The 16,842-nt window shown below is 43.6% G+C and overlaps 1 protein-coding gene and 1 pseudogene across 4 annotated transcripts in view; both read right to left on the bottom strand.

Annotated features, from left to right (window-relative positions):
- THSD7B (thrombospondin type 1 domain containing 7B) overlaps positions 1 to 16,842 on the bottom strand; it is a 1,008,953-nt gene that overhangs the window by 743,274 nt on the left and 248,837 nt on the right. The gene's annotated exons all lie outside the window — the stretch shown is intronic.
- LOC127491781 (protein lin-28 homolog A pseudogene) lies at positions 1,776 to 15,267 on the bottom strand (annotated as a pseudogene).

Here is a 16,842-nt window from a genome sequence, read left to right on the forward strand (position 1 = left end):
GTGAGGACCCAAGGGTCAATTGACTCCCTTCTACTACCTCTTTCACTTCTATTCTCCCACTCTCAGAAATTTACAGACCTTATCTCATCTTCTTCCAATGTCTGGTGGCACCTATACATCTCCTTTCTGTTTTCCAAAATGGCTGATGCCAAGCATCAATGAAGTAAAGTAATTAAAAGATACACTTTTGACTTAATATTTTGAAGTATTTTCTGTATTGATTCCAGGGCATTACAATATCCATTAAAAAAAAAGCTCAAGTGCATATGTATAAGATATTTTATGCTTTAATCTCTAGTTAAATCTCTCAAGCATGTGGATTTTGCTTTATATTTATACTCTAACTCTAGAAGAATAAAGTAAATGTCAATAAAACAATTTTGTCAGTTTGATTTTGAATGATGAAGGAGGAGAAAAAGGGGGATAAACACAAATAAAGAGAAGGAAGAAAAGAGCAGCTGTTTGCCACACCAGGGAATATTCTCAAGAGTCAAGACAACCTACTTTGCTCTTCAACTTCAGAACAATTGTTGATGTTACTAGAACTAATTTGATGAACCTGGAGGAAGATCCTGAATCCAAATATATAGAGAGTATATTATTAGATGGCTTCAAAGGCTAAAAAGCACACAAAATAGCAGTACACTTTTTTTTAATGCATTCATTTGAAAGGCAGCGTGTGTGTGTGGAGAGAGCGAGCGAGTGAGCGAGCGAGAATCTTCCATCTGCTGGCACACTCCCCAATAGCTTCAGTAGCTGGAACTGGGCTTGCCCGAAGCCAGGAACTTCCACCCTCCCATGCAGGTGTCAGGGGCCCTGGTACTTGGGTCACCCTCCTCTGCTTTCCCATGTGCATTAGCAAGGAGCTAGATAAGAAGTGGAGTAGCTGGGACTTGAACTGGTGCCCATATGGGATGCCAGTGCCCCAGGCAGTAGCTTTAGCTGCTACACCACAGCACCAGACCCGGTACTATGGATTTTTGACAATATATTTTTAACTCAAATCAATTCTCATCAGAATTAGAAAAACATATTCAAGAAAGATAACCCAGGCAACAATTACTCTATGTAAGTTTAATTATAAATGTTTATGATTCAACCCAGTATCAGAAAGAGGTTAATATTTCATCAATGAAATTAAAAAACAGCTCTCATTTATTCACCTTAGAATGCATCTGTTAGACATCTGTCTTGGGGCATCCAAAACGATCTTTCCAAGGTCACCCTATGAATATTGATTGATTAACGATTAAATCATTTTCTTTAAAGTATCAATTTGTGTTTTCAGTGTTTATAAATCACATGTTACAAACACAGTCTGATTCAATTTTTAGTAAATTAAAATACCTTTCCATGTCTTTTCCAATTACTGGTTGAGTTGCGAGGTAACTGCTCATTTGCTCGCCTGTGCACACAGACAGATGAGGGAAAACAGAAATTAATGCTAAAGAAGCATCTTTTTAGAGATGTCAACATACACAGGATTAACACCTAAAAAATTAGCCAAACTAAAGTAGTGCTATGGCTTTAAGTTATATGTTGCTATTTAGAGATGCAAATTGTTACGTGATAAGAAGCCAAAAAACTTATTTCTTAAAATTTTTAGGAGATTGGGCTGGCACTGTGGCATAGCGTGTAAAGCTGCCGCCTGCAGTGCCAGTACCCAATGTGGGCGCCGGTTCAAGTCCAGGCTGCTCCACTTCTGACCCAACTCTCTGTTATGGCCTGGGAAAGCAGTAAAGGACAGTCCATGTGCCCTACATGTGAGACCCCTGCACCTACATGTGAGACCCAGAAGAAGCTTCTGGCTCCTGACTTTGGATTGGCGCAGCCTCAGCCATTGCCACCATCTGGAGAGTGTACCAGTAGATGGGAAACCTCTCTCTCTATCTCTGCCTTTCTGTGCCTCTCTGTAACTCTGCCTTTCCAATTAACAAATTGATCTTAAAAAATTTTTTAGGCTAGCACCACAGCTCACTTGGCTAATCCTCCACCTGCGGCGCTGGCACCCCGGGTTCTAGTTCTGGTTGGGGCGCCAGATTCTGTCCCAGTTCCTCCTCTTCCAGTCCAGCTCTCTGCTGTGGCCAGGGAGGGCAATGGAAGATGGCCCAAGTGCTTGGGCCCTGCACCCTATGGGAGACCAGGAGGAAGCACCTGGTTCCTGGCTTCAGATTGGCATAGCTCAGTACGCTGGCTGTAGCAGCCATTTGAGGGGTGGACCAACGGAAGGAAGACCTTTCTCTCTGTCTCTCTCTCAATGTCTAACTCCGCCTATCACAAAAAAAATTTTTAGGAGATTTATCAGCAGGTGGGTCAAATAGGGAGGACTGAAGGAAATCCTACTATAAGACACACTGCTATCAACTCTGACCTTAATCTTCACATATTCTCTGTCTGTGTTCCACCCATCCATAGAGGAAATGTTTCAATGAAGTATACAGAATTCTACTTTTAATAGGCTTTCTCATTTTTCTCTACAATGAGAATGGCAAAGACTTTTTACTCAGGTGTGGATAAGATTTTTGCCTTCTTAAGATATTGACATCTTGAGAACTTATAATTTGGACATTTTATTCTTTTTTACAAGATAAAAACTGTGCCTTCAATCTTGATTTTATTGACACTTCCCCAAGGAATGTCTCCTTGGATGGTATAATTCCATTTCAAGGAAAAGAAACATATTCAGACTAGTTCAAACTCAAAATAAATATTCATTATAAAAAGTAGGGGCCAGTGCGGGGGCACACTGGCTTGGGCCACCACGTGACACAGACATTCCATATTGGAATGCTGGTTCAAGTTCTGCTGCTCTGCTTCCAATCTGGCTTCCTGTTTATGTGCCTGGGAAGGCAGTAGATGATAGTCCAAATATTTGAGTCCCTGCCACCCAAAAGGAGTCCAGAGCTCCCAGCCTCAGCCAGGCCCAGACCTGGTTGTTGCAACCATTTAGAGAATGAACCAAAAGGCTGAAGTTCAATCTTTCTCTCTCTATATATATCTCTCTCTCTGTCTCACTCACTCTGACTTTCAAATAAATAAGTAATAAATAAATCTCCAGGACAGGGCCGGCGCCATGGCTCACTAGGCTAATCCTCCGCCTTGCGGCGCCAGCACACCGGGTTCTAGTCCCGGTCAGGGCACCAGATTCTGTCCCGGTTGCCCCTCTTCCAGGCCAGCTCTCTGCTTTGGCCCGGGAGTGCAGTGGAGGATGGCCCAAGTACTTGGGCCCTGCACCCCATGGGAGACCAGGATAAGTATCTGGCTCCTGCCATCGGATCAGCGCAGTGCACCGGCCGCAGCGCACCGGCCGCGGCGGCCATTGGAGGGTGAACCAACGGCAAGGGAAGACCTTTCTCTCTGTCTCTCTCTCTCACTGTCCACTCTGCCTGTCAAAAAACAAAAAACAAACAAACAAACAAAAAAAAATCTCCAGGATAAAAGAATTAGAACAGAATAGAAATACAGACAGAAAGAAAAGTGTAGTCTCAGAGAAGCAAGAAGTGAGGGAGTGTTGTTACTCTGCATATCTCAGGAATGTGGGTTTGCTGGTCCCTGAGCCTATAAGCCTCATTTTTACTATGCTCATTCTGCATCGTCCCTAAGCCCAAACTCCCACCCCATCTCAGCTTTTCTTGCTGAAATGGCTCATTCTATTCAACAGTCACTGGCAAACCTCAATTCCCCACCATCCGGTCACAGCTCTCGGCAGTGTTTGTGCTGAGACAGATATTCTAAGAGTTGGAGTTCTTAGTTGGGTAGAATTGATCCTTTCCCTCTACTCCAGGAGCCACCATTGAATTGCTTTTAGAAAAAGATAGGTAATATTTATTGTTTAGAAAACTTAAGTGTTTTACACACACTTCAAGGAGTATGATCTGCATTTGCATCTTAATATAGACTCATATATAATATGGATTAAGTGCACATGAATATGTAGAAAGATATGTTTTTTTTTCCTTGTCTACAATGATTTCTTAACATAACACAATATTGTTGTAGGGTCTGGTGCTGCATCAGCAGGTTAAGTTGGTGCCTATAATGCCAGCCTACCACATCCAAGTGTCAGTTCAAGTCCCAGCTGCTTCACTTCTGATCCAGCTCCCTGTTAATACACCTGGAAAAGCTTACCAAGTATTGTGACCACTGTCTTCCACCTGGGAGACGCAGACAGAGTTCCTGGCTCCTGGCTTCAGCCTGGCCCATCTCTAGCCATTGTGGCCCTTTGGGGATTGAACAAGCAGATGAAGAACCCTTTCCTTGTATCTCCCTCTGTCACTCTGCCTTTCAAATAAATACATCTTTTTAATAAAATTATTTTTGTAGAGATGAAATAATCTTAGCAAACTACCTATCTTAGGACTTGGCAACAAGTAACTGCTTTTGTTATATATTATGTTCTTAAGATATAATTTTAAAACCTTATAAATCTTCCCATGTTTACTCATATTATGAGCAGTCTAAATATCTTTATTTTTAATTAATGTATTTATTTTGAAAGTCAGAGTTATAGAAAGAAAGGAAGAGACAATGAGATCTTCCATCTGTAGCAACAGCCAGGGCTGGGCAATGCAGAAGCCAGGAGCTTCATCTGGGTCCCCATGTGGATGCAAGGACACAGACTCTTGGGCCATCCTCCATTGCTTTCCCAGGCCATTAGCAGGGAGATGGATTGGAAGTAGAGCAGCAGGACTTGAACTGACACCCATATGATACACAACCTTTGCAGGCAACCTAACCCACTATGCCACAATGGCAGCCCCTAGATCTCTTACTTTATGCTAACCTTGTTCAACTATGTATTTTTCTCCAAACCCACCTACCCACCAAGCAAATCCCTCCTGCAACAATTTGTTTTTCTTATAAAGGCAAAGAGTCAGTGACATGGACAAGGCTGAGTCACTTTTGAAGAGGAAATGTGGTCAAAATGGCACAGGTATATGGAAAAGAGTCATCTCTGGCACTGTCCCCACTCTTCATCTCAGAAAAGGTACTTAACTATTTGGTATCCAAAATAACACACACATAAATGCACACATACAAATACATACATATAATGAACATCATCAAGTGACTCTCTTTCCCTCTCTTTGTCTCTGTCTGTCACGCACACACTTCTTTTTTAAAAGATCTATTTACTTATTTGAAAGGCAGAGTTACAGAGGTTAATTAATTTATTTATTTCAAAGGCACAGTTACAGAGAGAGGAAGGAAGAGACAGAAAGAGGGACCTTCCGTATGCTGGTTCACTCCCCAAATGTCCACGATAGCCAGAGCTGGGCCGATCTGAAGCGAGGAGCCAGAAGCTTCTTCAGAATCTCCCATGTGTGTTCAGGGGCCCAAGCTCTTGGGTCACCCTTGGTTGCTTTCCCAGCTGCGCTAGCTGGGAGCTGGATTGGAAGTGGAACAGCTGGAACAAAAACCTGAGCCCACAGCACCAGCACCACAGTCAGGATTCTTGATCTTGTTTGCCTCAGATGAACCTTCATGCACTTTAGGAATATTATCATGCTACCAATCTATACATACAGATCCCATTTCTATAAATCATCATGTTTAGAACTTTCACTTCTGGGCTGGCATTGTGAAATAAAGGATAAAGCTATGGTCTGCAGTGCCAGCATCCCATATGGATGCTTGTTGGAGTCCCAGCTGTTCCATTTCTAATCCAGCTCCTTATTAAAATACCTGGCAGGGGCTGGCGCTGTGGCATAGCGGGTAAAGCTGCTGCCTGCAGTGCCAGCATCCCATATGGGCACAAGTCCCAGCTGCTCCTGTTTCCAGATCTCCCATGCCATCTTCTACTGCTTTCCCAGGCCATAGCAGAGAACTGGATTGGAAGTGGAGCATCCAGGACTCGAACTGGTGGCCATATGGTGTAGGCTCTATCTGCTATTCCACAGCACTGGCCTTTCTCACACACACTTCTGTCATTGGAAGACATCTGAAATATGCATATCTCTTAGTATCAGAGGTCTCCAACCAAATTTTGTTCATACACTGTATCTGGTCAGCAAATGTGTCTCATTTGGCCTTAAAATATTTGGGCCACAGACTGTTGTATATGAGTGCATTAATTATTCACTTAAAACTCCTGATAATGTCACTGGAGTCTCCATCCATATGCCTATTAAATAAAGTTTGAATGCTATTTAACCACTATGCTCTCGTTCCCATATGGCAGCCTGTCCACTTTAGCTGGAGCTCAAGCTTACCATTTAACTAAAGGTTCTACCTCTTACTATTATATTCATGACCACAAGGCTAAGTGTCACTTACTATTTGTCATATTGCACTTTGCTTGTGTTCTCTTTCACTTTACTTTCAAAGCCCTTGTAGGCATTTCATTTTGTGCACTCTGGACTATGCTTTTAAGTCCACTTCAGTGTTTGCTTTGGACTTACAGATTCTAAGGGAAAAGGAACACACTGGTTTGACTTGCTTTTTATATTGCCTAAAAGTGTTATATTCAAATGGAGATGCCTGCTAAATGTGTGACATTAAGGAGGACATTCTACAAGCACTAGATGATTTGGCACGGTACATATCAGAAACATCTAAAGCACCCTCTTGGCTGCAAAGGCCTGAATGACAACCCTTGATTATTCATCATTTGCTTTTCAGGTTTATGAATCATTCAGGTAGCTTTGTTTCCCTTCATTTCACCCACCATCTGATTGTGGAAGTATTTTCTCTAGTGCAAGAGGCTGAAGGCAAAGACGAAGGAGCTAAAATCTCTTGATTAGACTACTGATGAGGGGAAAAGATAGAGGCAACAGCTGAAAAAGACAGCAAAGGTTTCAGGATTTATCTTTGTCCTGTCTGTTCCTCATTTCTTCAGATAATCTGAAATCGGACAAACACCAAACAGATGCTGTCCATGACCATCAAAAGAGGTGGTAGCACTCTGTGTGCTGGTGTTAGTCTGACTTACAATTGCCACCAGCTGATCTTGGTCCTGGGCTGATGCAAGAGTCGCTATAAGGCTCTTTGGCACTGCATGACAGTTATGTCAAGAACCCCCCGGGGACAGGGAAGTTTTGAACCAATGTCTTGAGACTCAGTGTATCACTGTCTGACCTCCTCCACCCCTCAGTTGTGTGTTTCATACTTTTTCAAAGTATTTGTCCACTAGATCAAGTTCCAGGCACCCATGTTAAGACTGACTTAATGGTTCAGCCTTTACTGGCTACTTTCTCTTTCCTGTATCACATCCCCACTCCCTATGGGTTTCTCCTGCACTTTCCAAGTAAACTCCTTTCACTCAATTCTAGTCTTTTGATCTGCCACTGAGGGAACCCAAAATAAGACATGTACATCTGAAATAGCAAGAACTACCAAGAAGCAAATAACTAAATTGGCTCCCATGATTTCCACAAAACTGAAATGATACTTTAAAATAGAAATTCCTCCAAATCCATTATAGCCTCCAATCAGTACCAGTTTTGCAATGAGAACAAAATTTGTGTGCCATAGTCATTTTAGTAAGGTCTTGGTAACATGAGAACAATTATTGTGAAACAGACAGTTTAGTCAAGCTTTTTATCTGGGTTGATCTGAAATGTCTCTTTATTGCTATATCAATCAACTAAATTATTTTTCCAAGTCTGAAATAAAATTATATACTGGTGTGTTGGGCAACAGAGACAATCAGGATAAAATTTTAATTTGCTTTCATGAATGTGACTTTGTAGCTTATGTGACTGCTGAAGGGGGCCTCTGTAAATTTTTATTATGGTAAAGTGACTAATGAGAAGCCAGAAACCAAATAAGAATTCACGTTTGGGGCCAGACAAGCTTCTGAAAATTGCAAAAACCAAACAGTTTCAGTTTGGAATTCAAAGTTTATGGCCCTGAGTTATAAAATACTGTCGACAAATTTAATTTGGCCTTGGGGCAGTGGTGAGGAAAGAAGAGAAACTGAAGGAAAGAAGTAAAGCAGAAGAAAAATTAATGGAATGAAAGAACTGGCTATGAGGACAGAATGTAAACAATAAGGCTAAGCAGAATCCCTAATTTCTGCTGTCATAAAAAATCCACTGCAAGGAGAGAGCTTACAAACAAACTGACACAATGCACTCAATTTCCCCATCTCTCCAGCCATTCAGATACACTGGGAATCACCTGGCGATCACTTAGTATTGTGGCAATCTGGAGCCAAAATGAGACAAGTTCGGAAGCCACGAGAGAAGATGGTCCCCTCTCTACTGTATACCCAGGTATTTCATGACTTCCAGCAACACAAAGGTAACCAAAAGACAGACTTTTTCCCCCCCCTAATCTTTCACTTTGCCAAAACTTCTTTCTCCAGATAATGGTTGGCCTTTACATGTTACTTTTTAATGTCATTATGATCATAAAAGCTTAGGATTCATAGGACCAAGGCATTTTTTTTTTACTTTCCTGCATAATAGTAGCTACATTATAATCACTTTTCATGTAGTTTCTCTGAATAAATCATAAGCTTTTTGATATCTGGGATCTTATCTTGTTCAATTTTGCATCACCAAAGCCCAGCACATAATTATTGCTTAAGAAAAAAATCTCTTGAGTTAAAATGCTTAATTATATACCTCACAATTTCTGATGAGGCAAAATGCAGCCTTTCTTTTGAATCTCATATTTATTCAGGTCTTCTTATTTAACATATAACTATTTTCTTTGTTGTTCATTTTGCAAGGGAAGGGCATTCAAGTGTGCCAGGAGAGCTTGCGGGACTACAGAGCAATGCTCATGTCTTTCTCACATCTCCTTCCCTGCTTCAGGTTCAAAATAACCTCATCTTTCATGTTATGCACTGTTTTGCTTGTAAAAATTTCACTTTGAAAGGGGATTTTAATTTGTGAATATGCTCAGTGCTTGCAAGAAGTGCCACTGGCCAGGCACTGTGGCATGACCTCATCAGCATCTCCATCTCAAACAAGGTATCAGAGAGGGGAAAGAGCAAACTGCAAATACTTCCCTGATTCCTCAATGTACTGTATTTAATGTAGAAAGCTTTTGTGGACTTGTCTACTGGCTACAGCAAATGTCCTATGAAATCAGGTCATTTCCCCACATGTTTTGCAAAGCACCTCCATCAAGAGCAATTAGTGTCAACGACTGTGCTTCTCGCCCCATTTTCCAACACAGCCCATCTGCTGACTGTCCCATAATGCCTGCAGATCCTCGCAGGTTCAACTGCTCCCTGCCTGGCGTCCTGCCCCCCAACAGTTCTGTCCATCTGCTGTCCTCTTCCATCACTCTAACCTTGTGAAGTTCTGCTGACTTCCTGACTCCGTCACCCCTGCTAAGACACCTTGATTCCCTTGGGCTGCCACTAAGACCTACTCCCCTAGCTTGTTCTACCAACTCAAGCCTGTTTGCTGAATGACCAATCTGTCTGACAGGGTTTCTGTCCCTCATGTTACAGAAGACAAAAACGAGTACATTTTATGTAACTATCCATCAGGCAGGACATTAACAGAGGGAATAATCAATATAAAACCTGGAGTTGGATTGTCAGCTCTACTCTTGTCTCTGCCATTAACTAGACATATAAACTCAAAAATATTACTAATTTCCCTCTGACTCAGTTGACTCACTTTTTCCTTAGTTTTATGATTCTATTTCTATTTATTTGAAAAGAAGAGACAGACAGAGACAAACTGAGGCTGACTTTCCATCTGCTAGTTCACTCCCGAAATGGCCTGGATCAGCCCAGGCTGAAGGCAGGAGCCTAGAGCTCCATTCTTGTCTCCCATGTGGGTGGCGGGGGCCCAAGTATTTGGGCCATCTTCTAATGCTTTTCCAGGCCACTAGCAGGGAGCTGGATCAGAAGTGGAGCAGCTGGGACTAAAACTAAAACTATATTGCAATATAAGAGGACTGCATAATGAGCATTTCTTTTTTTTTTTTTCAGTACCAATAAGTCTTGATTTATTCATTTTATTTCCCCAGGGAAAGGAGAAGGGATGGGGAGAGTCAGCATATGTGTTTCAGAGCAATTAGAAAATGGAAAAGGAAGTACCCAATACAGCAAAAATCAACCTCCAAATGAACACACCCCAGTGATGGGGTCACCAACCCCAAGGGGGCTTAGTCTCCTGCAATTCAGGAATGAGGGGAAAGGATCAGTGCAAGAACAGACGCAAGCTTTCCTAACTCTCCCTCCTTCCCTCCTTCCCTCCTTCCCTCCCTTCCATAAATTCAACATTTCATACAAAGCTTTGGTTTCTAGCAATAAACATGGAGTTACATTCATCTGTCTTCTATCAAACAATCGTGTAGCCATTTTGATATAAGTTTCTTACACCTGCATAAAAGTTCCTGAGCAACTTGGATGTACATTCATAGTCACCTTCTTGGTCTCCAAACCCTACTTTCTACACAGAATGCACCCAGTGGCTTCTCTTTTTAGGATGCAAATTGAGGTTTGAGCCATCCAAATACATCAATGTCTTAAGCCTTTGGCATGATTCACATCAGGAAATGGTCCTGACTCAGGAGGTGGGGAACAAGGGGTGGAGGCTTCCTAGTTTCTTCAGGATTTTTGCGTGAATCCTTTAGATGTGAGGAGACACCCCTGCAATCAAATGTTTACATATGGGTGTGCAGGTTTCCTTTGGTGGATGGGGGAATGGAGAAAAGGGTAGAGTAGAAGTCATATTTTAAGGATAGAAGATCCAGAATAGGATAGGGTAAGGGGAACACAAAAGAAAAGGCAGTGTAAGATGCCCACTTCAAGAAGAGTTTCCCCAAACATGTTTCAGATCCTTTTGCCTGGTGCAGAACCTTCTATCAAAGATGCTTTGGCTTTTTTTTTCTCAATACAAAAAGAAGTTTGTAAACAATAAAACCCCAAAAGAACATGGAGAAAGACCAACACATTATATTTACACAAACTAGGCCACCTAGCAATCACCAACTCAAAGACCTGGTGAAGTCCTACAAGGCCCAGACAAACACAATAACTAAAGGGGGGCAACTTTTGGGGGAGACAGGAACCCAGGGCCAGACACACATCATCCAATGCGTTCTATTGCATTTGTCCAGTTTCAACACCGTGATCTAGGTTTGCTTCATCTCTCAGCATGTACATGAAACCCCCTTTTTCTCCTTCAGTTACCAGAACACAGCAATCACTACTGTCACAGGGCAGGACACTGGCTCATGACCCCACTGAGGCCCTCACTTATGGGTCTCCCTGGAAGGCAAGAATTCAGAAAGGCTAAGGATTTTTTAGTCCTTGCTTCATCTATCTGTGCTGTCTGTTGCTGGACAGCACAGAATGGGTATAGGGGTATTGGTCTTCAAACTCATCCTTACCAGCTCACATTTTTCACACACATGTGATTGTGCGCACACACACACACAAACGCGCTATTGTACATAGTGGGTCTCGCCTAAATGTGGTGAAGGATGGCTCTGTTAAGCAAAAGGATCGTGTCCTAGGATAAGGCAACCGTAACCATGGCTTCCTCTCTGGGCCTTTCACCTGGTGTGGCTTGTCTGAACTTCTCTGCACCACCTATTCCTGTCCAAACTAATTTTCAATCTTCCAGGAGGAGGAGATCAAGCCATGGGGCGACCCAATTAACACTTCATCTCCCATGAAACATTTTCAAGGTGGGGGTTTCAAGAGGACATTATGGCAAAAAAGCCAGCTCAAACTGGCAAAATGAGGTAGTTCAATAGGCTGTGCACTCCAAAGAGTTGCTCTCCATTGCGATAAAAACAACAAGAAGTCTTCCTGCTGTGCAGACCTGGGGCTGCTGAGGACTTATCCCTGGGACTGCTCATGTACCTGAGAACACAGTGGAACACAGTGCAGGGATGAGGGCCTTTGATTAAAATATACAAAAATACAAACCCAGACTATTTATATTTAAAAAAAAAAAAAAAAGTTCAAATGCACAAGATACGTCGTTTGCACACAGTTAATGCAGTTGGCATCCTGTGGAAATTGAGACCCAAGGAGCAGTTATCCAAGGGAGCAAATAAATAAATCCCACTGGCCCAGAATGGGGTCAGGAGTGAGCTCAGGAGCAGCAGGTCTCTTTTTGCTGATGGTCACAACCCATTGATGGGGACAAGAGTTCCCAGCACCCTGTCCCAGGACTGAGTTAGGAGGAAACAAGATGTGGAAAACCCTGCCTTACTCCCGAGAGTCCCTCCCACAGGATGTAGTGGTTTGGGGGTTGGGTCCTGTCATCTGGTCCCACAACCAATCTTCTCATTGGACTGGGCCAGGGAAGTATTATTCCATATCCTTCCTTGAAAGGAAAACTTCCCCATCCAGGCAACTATCTAAAGCCTGAGATGTTGCACGCAGGGACTCAGATAAAGCATGCAGGGCCATATCCCTCCAGACCCCTTATTTGCATTTATATACACATGGCTGGAATTCCTTGCCTCACTCCTTCCTCCCAGCAAGAGGGAAAAAGGGGTGATGCCATGAGCCCCAGCCTGGGATAAATGGCAAAGCAACTTTGCCCAACCAAACCTGCCCAGACTTTCTCCACTCTGCAGTTGATGCTTGCTCCTTGAAATTTCCTGACAGGAAAAAAAAAAAATCCCCCACCCACTGTGGCACCACTCTGGGCACAGGGAGCATGGCAGGGCTGTGGATCTCTTCTTCCTCTTCCCGGAAGTAGGCTGGCTTCCCCTGGGAGGTGGGGCCTGCTGGGCCTTCATGGGGCACAAGGCCACCATATGGCTGATGCTCTGGCAGAAGTGGGTGGGGGAAGCAGCTTGCACTCCTTGGCATGATGGTCTAGACCTGCACAGCTGTAGCGCCTGTCTCCTTTAGATCTGCACTTTTGCATGCTCTTCCCTTTTGGCTGTCTCTTGCTCCCAATGCAGAACACCCCACCAGGCCCGGTGACACGGATGGACCCCAGGCCCTTGGTGGATTTCTGAAAGGTGAATTCTACTGCTTCACCCTCCTTCAGGCTCCGAAAGCCCTCCATGTGCAGCTTACTCTAGTGCACAAAGACGTCCACCAAGAAGTCGAGTGCGACCCCGCACGGACGGTCTTGGACAGGAAGCTGAACCTTATGCACACTTTGAACCACTTATAGATGCCGGCCCCGTGCTACAGCTACCCGGTGCTGAAGCCGTGGCTCCTCTGCTGCCTGGCCCGTGTCCTACGACGCCTTTGCTGCCGCCCTGGTGCAGACACCTGCAAACTGCTGGTTAGACACAGAGCCCATGGTAGTCAGCAGGGCCCACAGCTCCGGGCCCCTCGTCGGGCGGCTGCTGGTCCCACCGAAGTCCCGAGGTAAAGGAGTGGTTTGGAGAAGAGGCAGCTACACCTCCTCCCGCACAACAGCGGTGGAAGAGCCCACGCCATAACGAGCATTTCTACTCGATTTAAAGTCTGTATTCCTGTAAATTAGCAAAGTCAACGGAGACTATTTTTTTTAAAGAAAGAAGGTAGAAGATAACTCACCACTAGGAGAGATGCATAAGGAATGAGGAAAGCAAGCATGAAGTTAACACACTTATGCAACCAGCGGAAGGCACCAAGACCCTAGTATCAGCCATGATCATTATCAGCTCCAAGCAGATCACCCCACTTCTTCCCACGATACTGAGATTTTACATCCAGCTCTTAGAGTCTTCTGAATTCAATGCAAAGTAGACCATATCATTACTGCACACACACATATACACACTTAATCCATGGAACTTACTCCAGCCAGAGTGGAAATGTCCATCTCCTCCTAGGGGCTTTCTCCTAATCATCTATCTATATTATCCTCACTAATAATTCCTAATCCCAACATCCCACTTTCATTTCTTCCCATCAATGACTTCCGCCTGAACTTAATACAATTTCATTCTCTGCCTACTAAAATACAAACATGTCCAGTAATACTAACGTTGTTTTCTTATTCAAAACTGTATCCCTATCACTTGAGCAATGCTCAGTATGTGAGTGAGAAGGCAGCAAAATTACCAGGAGAGTGAAGCCTTCTTGGACATTTTAAACGAGAGACTTAGTCTTGAGTAGGAGCAGAATAGATCTTTTGGAGACTTTTGAGTAAGAATAAATTATAGGGCATCTTTGGTAGGAAAAACTCACATGTCAACAACTGGAAAACTGTGAGAGTTTCCTCAAGGTGATGAACCAGTTTCTTTTGCAAACAGGAAAGTTTTCAGAGTGCCAGGGCCAAGTTCTGCAGTCTAGCTAGCCCAGGTCAGTCTTCACTGGCTGCTCCTCACGCAGGAGTGAATTTACTCACAAATCAGAGAAGGCTGATTCTCCAAAGTAAAGACACCTGGGATCCCACACTAGCCATGAAGAGGAGTAAACAACCTCAACCTACATTTTAAATAACATTCTCAACACTCTGGCAGATTCGGAAGTGAATTCAGATTAGGAACGATTTCTTCCACTGCCCAAGGACACCGATGTAAAATCAAATCTCTTCCACAAGACCTAAAGGCAAAAGACCTAGAAAACTCAGACTGAAGTACCAGACTTCCCACTAAGCATCCCTATTCAACCTCCGAGAGCAGAGACAAAAAATAGAACCTGGGAAACTCCTAGCCCAACTTGCTTTTCTTAAAGCCGTTGGCAAATCTGCAGAATCCTTAAGTATTCTTGTAGTTGCCTGGGGCTGGTGCTGAGAAGGGGAATTAACCGTAAAAAACACCGGGGACCTCATTAGGGTGATGAATGTGTTTTTAAACTGGATGGTAGTGACAGTTGAACGACTTAACAAGAAATGTATTGCCATTAGACTTTATAGTTAAAATCAGTAAATTTTATGGGATGCAAGTTATATTTCAACAATTTTTGTTAATGAAATCTTTGGACTTAATCGACTAACTTGCTCTGACCCCCAGTTTCTGGAAAATTCTGCATTAAAATACATGTTTCCCCACTCTTCTCATTTTAATCTAAGGATTAGAAGAAGTCTTGGCTTAATAACATTGACAAAGTTTCTCAAAAGAGGAACTTTCCACTCCAAAACTACTGTGTCATTTCTTCTTTCATTGTTTTTGTCTGACATAAAGTGACTAAATGTAATCTCTCAGGAACAGCTCCTGTTTTGCCAAATGCAAAAGGACACAATGCTAGGTTGTGTGGGATGCAGCTCAAATGACACTAGTCTCTAACTGAAGTGAGAAGTTTGCAGCACTGATGGCAACCCTGACAAGAAGGATATGGGCTTCCAGAGGTTTCCTGGCCTTTCTCAGTTCACCGGCTGCCCAACTGGACATTTTCAGTTTCTCTGGTTGCCACACCCCTCTCTTGTTGTCATGAAAATATGGCCAGTATTTACCATCTTTAACCCATCCTCATGGGATCCACTTTTTTTTTTCTTTAAGATTTTATTTACTTATTTAAAAGGCAGAGGCAGAGAGAGGGAGAGAAAAAGAGAGAGAGAGAGAGAGGTTTTCCATCTGCTGGTTAACTCCCCAGTTGGCCACAATGGCCGGAGCTGCATTGATCCGAAGCCAGGAGCCAAAAGCTTCTTCCGGGTCTCCCACATGGGTGCAGGGGCCCAAGCACTTGGGTCATCTTCTACTGCTTTTCAGAGCATACCAGAGAGCTGCATCAGAAGAGGAGCTGCCGGGACTAGAAGTGGACCTCATATGCGATGCCTGCACTGCAGGCAGAAACTTTACCCACCACGCCACAGCACCAGCCCCAGGATGAGTTTCCTGTCTATGTTTGTCTTCTTCCTTTTATGGATAATTTTTGATTCAGTTTTCAATACTTTTTACATTTTAAAATACATATTCATCAAAGTATCAAATATCAAGTATTCCTAGTACCTCTACACCAATGAATGGCTACAGGTGTAACATACTTTCCAAAATAAGGCACATCAATATGTGAGTTCCTTGAGGGCAAAATGGCATCATGTCCATCTTGGTATCCCGAGAAATTCTCCATTGTATAGTGGTTCCCTGTGGTCAGGGCCGTGTGAGAGGCAGTGAACAAGGAATCAGACAAAGTCCTCTCCATCATAGGCTAACAAGAGTCAGGTAAGCTCACAGGCTAACAAGAGTCAGGTAACTGCCGGCGCCACAGCTCACTAGGCTAATCCTCCGCCTGCGGTGCTAACACCCCGGGTTCTAGTCCTGTTCAGGCCGCCGGATTCTGTCCCAGTTGCTCCTCTTCCAGTCCAGCTCTCTGCTGTGGCCCGAGAGGGCAGTGGAGGATGGCCCAGGTGCTTGGGTACCTGCACCTGCATGGGAGACCAGGAGGAAGCACCTGGCTCCTGGCTTCGGATCGGTGCAGCGTGCTGCCTGTGGCGGCCATTTTGGGGGGAAGGAAGACCTTTCTCTCTGTCTCTCTCTCTCACTGTCTAGCTCTGCCTGGCAAAAAAAAAAAAAAAAAAGAGTCAGGTAAGCCAATGATTAAACGATAGTGCTGAGTGCAACCACGTGGGTACATCATGCAAACCTGAGTGGGTAAAAATGTCTCCCACCCCCACCCCCAGCCTGGAGGAAGCAGACCAGATTTTCCAGAGAAGTTGATGATGAATAGCAGATGTGGTCAGTGAACAAACAGAAGGCAGCCGACTAAGGTTCCCTATGCTGAGCTAAGCATGGGGCTTAGCAGTGAAGACTCTAAACCTGAACCCAGGCTCTGCAGGGCATACTACTGAGTGAGCTGTAACAATGCACACCTCAGAGCTCCCCAGAGAGAGCACACAGAGCTGCCTCTAGGGAGAGATGCACAGAACAGAATTAAACTGCAAAAAGAAGAAAGAACCAGGGTTAATAGCGAGACAAAATGAAAACCACAAAAAGAAGAGAGACGTAGGATTAATCCCAAGGCAAAATGAAGGAAGTATTAATGTAGATTATTTAAATTGCCAAATACCAATTGAAGGGAGAAAA

Source organism: Oryctolagus cuniculus, chromosome 3 (genome assembly GCF_964237555.1).
Source record: "Oryctolagus cuniculus chromosome 3, mOryCun1.1, whole genome shotgun sequence".
NCBI classification, from domain to species: domain Eukaryota; kingdom Metazoa; phylum Chordata; class Mammalia; order Lagomorpha; family Leporidae; genus Oryctolagus; species Oryctolagus cuniculus.